Raw genomic sequence first — 7,506 nt, 5'->3', positions numbered from 1 at the left:
TTTAATTAGGTCCCATTTGTTTATTTTTGCTTTTATTTCCAATATTCTGGGAGGTGGGTCATAGAGGATCCTGCTGTGATGTATGTCGGAGAGTGTTTTGCCTATGTTCTCCTCTAGGAGTTTTATAGTTTCTGGTCTTATGTTTAGATCTTTAATCCATTTTGAGTTTATTTTTGTGTATGGTGTTAGAAAGTGCTCTAGTTTCATTCTTTTACAAGTGGTTGACCAGTTTTCCCAGCACCACTTGTTAAAGAGATTGTCTTTAATCCATTGTATATTCTTGCCTCCTTTGTCAAAATAAGGTGTCCATATGTGCGTGGATTTATCTCTAGGCTTTCTATTTTGTTCCATTGATCTATATTTCTGTCTTTGTGCCAGTACCATACTGTCTTGATGACTGTGGCTTTGTAGTAGATCCTGAAGTCAGGTAGGTTGATTCCTCCAGTTCCTTTCTTCTTTCTCAAGATAGCTTTGGCTATTCAAGGTTTTTTGTATTTGCATACAAATTGTGGAATTATTTCTTCTAGCTCTGTGAAGAATACCGTTGGTAGCTTGATAGGGATTGCATTGAATCTATAAATTGCTTTGGGTAGTATACTCATTTTCACTATATTGATTCTTCCAATCCATGAACATGGTATATATTTCTCCATCTATTTGTGTCCTCTTTGATTTCTTTCACTAGTGTTTTACAGTTTTCTATATATAGGTCTTTAGTTTCTTTAGGTAGATATATTCCTAAGTATTTTATTCTTTCCGTTGCAATGGTGAATGGAATTGTTTCCTTAATTTCTCTTTCTGTTTTCTCATTATTAGTGTATAGGAATGCAAGGGATTTCTGTGTGTTGATTTTATATCCTGCAACTTTACTATAGTCATTGATTAGTTCTAGTAATTGTCTGGTGGAGTCTTTAGGGTTTTCTATGTAGAGAATCATGTCATCTGCAAACAGTGAGAGTTTTACTTCTTCTTTTCCAATTTGGATTCCTTTTATTTCTTTTTCTGCTCTGATTGCTGTGGCCAAAACTTCCAAAACTATGTTGAATAGTAATGGTGAAAGTGGGCACCCTTGTCTTGTTCCTGACTTTAGAAGAAATGCTTTCAATTTTTCACCATTGAGGATAATGTTTGCTGTGGGTTTGTCATCTATAGCTTTTATTATGTTGAGGTATGTTCCTTCTATTCCTGCTTTCTGGAGAGTTTTTTTTTTTTTAATCATAAATGGATGTTGAATTTTATCAAAGGCTTTCTCTGCATCTATTAAGATAATCATATGGCTTTTATTTTTCAATTTGTTAATGTGGTGTATTACATTGATTGATTTGTGGATATTGAAGAATCTTTACATCCCTGGGATAAAGCCCACTTGATCATGGTGTCTGATCTTTTTAATGTGTTGTTGGATTCTCATTGCTAGAATTTTGTTAAGGATTTTTGCATCTATGTTCATCCGTGATATTGGCCTGTAGTTTTCTTTTTTGTGGCATCTTTGTCAGGTTTTGGTATTAGGGTGATGGCAGCTTCACAGAATGAGTTTGGAAGTTTACCTTCCTCTGCAATTTTCTGGAAGAGTTTGAGTAGGATAGGTGTCAGCTCTTCTCTAAATTTTTGGTAGAATTCAGCTGTGAAGCCGTCTGGACCTGGGCTTTTATTTGCTGGAAGATTTCTGATTACAGTTTCAATTTCCGTGCTTGTGATGGGTCTCTTAAGATTTTCTATTTCTTCCTGGTCCAGTTTTGGAAAGTTGTACTTTTCTAAGAATTTGTCCATTTCTTCCACGCTGTCCATTTTATTGGCATATAATTGCTGATAGTAGTCTTTTATGATCCTTTGTATTTCTGTGTTGTCTGTTGTGATCTCTCCATTTTCATTTCTAATTTTATTGATTTGATTTTTCTCCCTTTGTTTCTTGACGAGTCTGGCTAATGGTTTGTCGATTTTATTTATCCTTTCAAAGAACCAGCTTTTGGCTTTGTTGATTTTTGCTATGGTCTCCTTTGTTTCTTTTGCATTTATTTCTGCCTTAATTTTTAAGATTTCTTTCCTTCTACTAACCCTGGGGCTCTTCATTTCTTCCTTTTCTAGTTGCTTTAGGTGTAGAGTTAGGTTATTTATTTGACTTTTTTCTTGTTTCTTGAGGTGTGCTTGCATTGCTATGAACTTTCGCCTTAGCATTGCTTTTACAGTGTCCCATAGGTTTTGGGTTGTTGTGTTTTCACTTTCATTCGTTTCTATGCATATTTTGATTTCTTTTTTTTATTTCTTCTGTGATTTGTTGGTTATTCAGCAGCGTGTTGTTCAGCCTCCATATGTTGGAGTTTTTAATAGTTTTTCTCCTGTAATTGAGATCTAATCTTACTGCATTGGGGTCAGAAAAGATGCTTGGAATGATTTCAATTTTTTTGAATTTACCAAGGCTAGATTTATGGCCCAGGATGTGATCTATCCTGAAGAAGGTTCCGTGTACGCTTGAGAAAAAGGTGAAATTCATTGTTTTGGGATGAAATGTCCCATAGATATCAATTAGGTCTAACTGGTCTATTGTATCATTTAAAGTTTGTGTTTCCTTGTTAATTTTCTTTTTAGTTGACCTATTCATAGGTGTGAGTGGGGTATTAAAGTCTCTAAATTAACTAATGTCTTGGAATAGCTAACAAATAGAACCTAGTAGAACAATTCAGCTGCTTTCAGTCTGAAGTCTGGAAATCTAGAAACCTGACAAGAGAGAATCTGTGCATAAATACTTGATTAATCAGAGGGGAGAAAGATACTCTACATAGTGACAGACCAGAAAACAAGGGTGTGTATGAGAAGGAGTAGAGGGAGAATAACATACCTCAGTTCAATCCAAAGAATTTCTAGGGACTTCCCTGGTGATACAGTGGTTAAGACTCCATGCTTTTCCTGCAGGGGTATAGTTTCAATCCCTATTCGGGGAACTAAAATGAGGGAACTAAGATCCTGCTGCTTGAGCGTTGAGTGGTAAAAAAGAATTTATAAAAGCTAAAATGCTAATACTAGAAAATCTAGTAACTTCTTTTCTGTCTCTAGATCCAGCCCATAAGTTTAAAAGACAGACTGATGGTAGTATTTCACATTTATCCAAATAATATGGAGTTGGGCAATCCTTTTCATCCCTTGCAAATTTCAAAGTCTGTGCTTCCAGTGTGCTGTGACATAGTTCCATCCTGGAATCTACACTTGAGTTAGTTTCCTGCATTGGTCTCCAGCTTCAGCTGGCTTCCTCAGCTTGACCCTGATGGAGACAAGAAATGATTAGCTCTGGGGTCTCAATCCTATTCTTGCCATAGGCTATCTCTGAATGCAGAGGAAAAATTGAAGAAGAAAGGGAAAATGTATATGCATATTTAAGTAATCCAAGTACTTTAGTCCTATAGTTGAGTAGATAGACACTCAGTGCTTATTGAATAAAGTATTGGTTGAAGGGAAAGAAGAGAAAGAATGAGAGGGGAAAAAAGGCAATAAATCTTTTAAAAGAAAGAATAGAAAATAAATGGGCAATTCCTCATTTCTGGTCTCTAGAAATTCTATTGTAGTGCTAGAAATAATCTTTCCAAAACTATCCAGGAATTTTTAAAATACTGTATTTCTTATAGTTTCCTTATGGGTCCTTGTTCCCTGTGTCTGAGATGTTTTCATGTGACTGGATCCTCCAGAAATCAGGCAGGAGTATTTAATGCGGTTTAACTACGGTGAGATTTGGGATTGTGCTAAGAATAAAAAGCAAAAGAAGAGCTAAAACACAAAATTCAGTACAAAATGACAAGTCCTGTTTGAAGGAAAGTGTGCCAGAATTTGACGTGGAAATTTGCATGTGTTGTGACAAAATTAACTGGTATAAATGCAACTCTTGCTTTGTGTACTGTCTCAGAGGCACAGATGAGACCATTTTAAAACCACTTTGAAATTTACCAAGACCGTGTAAGCATTGCTATTCTTAAAAACTGTAAAAGAACTGAGATTTAATGTAAACTCCCAATGGATCTTGAAATTACTTTTGCCCCAGAGAGAGGGACAGTTCCTGGCAGACCCTACTAAGACAGACCTCCCTTGATGTTAAATCAGAACATAAAAAGGAATGAAGAGAAGAGTTGGGGAAGAGGAGGATAAAGTCCAGTATCTTTGCTAACCCAGAAATTTCCCAGGGCCAATTGGTAGGAAGGTTGAAGCCTAACAAAAAACAAAGTGAACAGGATTGGAAGTATGGGATCAAGGACATGCATAGGTGGAAACTAATACGTGTTTTTAACAGTTACATCAAATTAGGTATTTTTGATTGAAAAATCTTTTCAGCTTTGGGTTCATACTCCTATTAAAAATCCATTCCTGTCTACTGAGCTCTCATTCCAAAATTAATTACTACTGTATTCAACTTTCAAAAATTGTATTCCTAGAGGAATAGTTGCTCTCTTTTGACGACGTTGAGGAACCAAATACATTATCATAGCATTATAGGCGGAGAAGGCAATGGCAACCCACTCCAGTACTCTTGCCTGGAAAATCTCATGGAGGGAGGAAACTGATGGGCTGCAGTCCATGGGGTCGCGAAGAGTGGGACACGACTGAGCGACTTCACTTTCACTTTTCACTTTCATGCATTGGAGAAGAAATTGCAACCCACTCCAGTGTTCCTGCCTGGAGAGTCCCAGGGGCGGTGGAGCCTGGTGGGCTGCAGTCGATGGGGTCACACAGAGTTGGACATGACTGAAGCAACTTAGTGGCAGCAGCAGCGGCAGCATTATAGAGCTCATTATAATAGGAATCCTGACTGTCCAACCAATGTTCTTTAACTAATTAGATGTAGTACAGCTAAGAACTGGGTTGAAAATCAAGTGGAAATTTGCATCTAGATGGCACTGAAACATGTATAATATGATATAAAAAAATGAATCGCCAGTCCAGGTTCAATGCAGGATACAGGATGCTTAGGGCTGGTGCACTGGGATGACCCAGAGGGATGGTACGGGGAGAGAGGTGGGACGGGGGTTCAGGATGGGGAACACGTGTACACCGCAGCAGATTCATGTTGATATATGGCAAAACCAATACAATACTGTAAACCTGTGTGGTCTTGGTATTTTCTCAACCTTTCTGCCTCTCCTTCCCCCCTCATTTGTAAAGTTACATAAGACATACCTCCTGGGTCATTTTAATAATTGAGAAATGCTCCTAATATAGAGAGAAGGGTTTGATCCTGGGCTTTCCAGTTTGGCTCAGTGGTAGAGAATCCCACCTGCCAATACAAGAGACTCGGGAGACACAGGATCCCCTGGAGGAGGAAATGGCAACCCTCTCCAGTATTCTTGTCTGGAGAATCTCATGGACAGAGGAGCATGGCAGACTACAATTCACCGGATCACAAACAGTCGGACACTTCTGAGCGCACACACACACACACACATGCAAGCTCCTAATGTATTTTAGCACAATGTCTAGTAAGTATTCAAAGTCCACTTGATTCACTGCAAACAATATTTGCATTTTACCAGCTAGTTAAACAGATGTAAAACAGTGAAGTTGATATATTGATGAAACAATTTATACCCATAGGATGACACTGGAGCAGAATATCTTTGTAGACAGATAGAGGGACTATATACAACATGACTTTAAAGACTCCAGAAATGCTAATATCAGACATTTTGTAGGCATTTCTCACTGCAACAAGCAGCTCATTTTTTGCAGCTTCCTTTGAACTTGCCTTTAAAATTCAGCAGGAGAGTAGTCCTGGGAACACTTTACTTTCATGTAAGTTTAGTCCTCATCTACTCTCAAAATATTCTGCACATTACTCTGTTATTATCTTATCATTTTGTCTTATAACTGACAATCTCAAGGGAATTTTCACCTGAGAACAAGGATAATACTTAATCTTTTTGTTCCCTCTCTATAAAGAGCTTTAAAAAAAAAAAAAAAGCTAAATTAGAAGAAAGGAGTGGCAACACTGGATGGTGTACGGTATGAATTTAGGAGAGAGTATCTGGTCAATTGGGCAGAGATTCAGAGAGGAATCGCTAAAGACCTCCACACTGCTAAAATCAGAGGACCTGATCTGTAACAATCCTCAGTTGCAAGAAAACATCTTATAGCTAACTGTTCATAACTCACTCTAATTTATAAGATATTTTCATTGAAAAAAGAGAACTATTTCATAAGTGAGGAGACACAAAAATTGCAGAAGATTGAAATGAATTTATTTTCTGTGTGCAACATGAAAAATTTTCATTTAAAGCAAAATAATCTGCTAGAAACCTTAAGTTTGCTCCTGAACTTTTCTCCCATTGTTAGTACAATCGTAACTTTTTAGATCATAAAAGGAAGTCTGTAGAAACAAAATCCACAAGATGACATCTCACAGAAATGGCTCCACTAGGATTTCACACTTCCTCCTGAATTGCTTTGTCAAGTCTCCCAACTGGCAGCTCTGGCTGTCCATGCCCCTCAGCATCCTTTTTCTTCTGGCCATGGGGGCCAAGGCCACCCTCCTGATCACCATCCGGCTGGAGGCCTCTCTGCATGAGCCCATGTACTACCTGCTCAGCCTCCTCTCCCTGCTGGACATGGCGCTCTGCCTCACCGTCATCCCCAAGGTCCCGGCCATATTCTGGTTTGACCTCAGGTCCATCAGCTTTGTTGCCAGTTTTGTTCAGATGTATATCATGAATTGCTTTCTTACCATGGAGTCCTGCACATTCATGGTTATGGCCTACGACCACTATGTGGCCATCTGCCATCCACTGAGATATCCATCCATCATCACTGAGCAATTTATAGCCAAGGTGGCCATTTTTATCTTAGCCAGAAATGCACTTCTAACTATGTCTGTTTCCATCCTCTCTGCTTGACTCCATTATTATGGGAGAAATGTCATTGAGAACTGCATCTGTGCCAATATGTCCGTCTCCAGACTCTCCTGTGATGATGTCACTATCAATTGTCTCCTCCAATTTGCTGGAGACTGGACTCTGCTGGGATCTGACCTCATCCTCATCTTCCTCTCCTACACCCTCATACTAAGGGCTGTTCTGAGACTCAAGGCAGAAGGATCTGTTGTAAAGACCTTAAGCACATGTGGCTCCCACTTTATCCTGATCCTCTTCTTCAGCACCATTCTCCTGGTCTTTGTCCTCACCCATGTGGCAAAGAAGAAAGCATCCCCTGATTGCCAGTGTTGCTCAATGTCCTCCATCATGTCATCCCTGCAGCCCTCAACCCCATTGTCTATGGGGTGCAAACCCAGGAGATCAAGCAAGGAATCCAGAGGTTACTGAAGAAAGGATGGTAATTAGGACAACTGGATCTCTGCATTCCTAAAATAGGAATCAGTTAATAAATCAACTAATAAATTAGTTGATGGGAAATTTGGTTGAAATCCATAGCTCACAGACATAAGTTCAAGCAGAGAATAAATTTAATTCTGAAACAATTTTCTTGACTTTATTCACTTTTTCAAACTTCAGTGCTTCCCCCCAAAAGCCTGGCATT

At 38.6% G+C, this 7,506-nt stretch overlaps 1 pseudogene; it reads left to right on the top strand.

Annotated features, from left to right (window-relative positions):
* Window positions 1-6,365: 6,365 nt before the first annotated feature.
* On the top strand, window positions 6,366-7,306 carry LOC139187157 (olfactory receptor 56A3-like; annotated as a pseudogene).
* Window positions 7,307-7,506: the final 200 nt, after the last annotated feature.

Source organism: Bos indicus, chromosome 15 (assembly GCF_029378745.1).
Source record: "Bos indicus isolate NIAB-ARS_2022 breed Sahiwal x Tharparkar chromosome 15, NIAB-ARS_B.indTharparkar_mat_pri_1.0, whole genome shotgun sequence".
Lineage (NCBI taxonomy): Eukaryota > Metazoa > Chordata > Mammalia > Artiodactyla > Bovidae > Bos > Bos indicus.
Note: the sequence above shows the minus strand (reverse complement) of the source record. Positions and strands in the feature narration are given on the sequence as shown.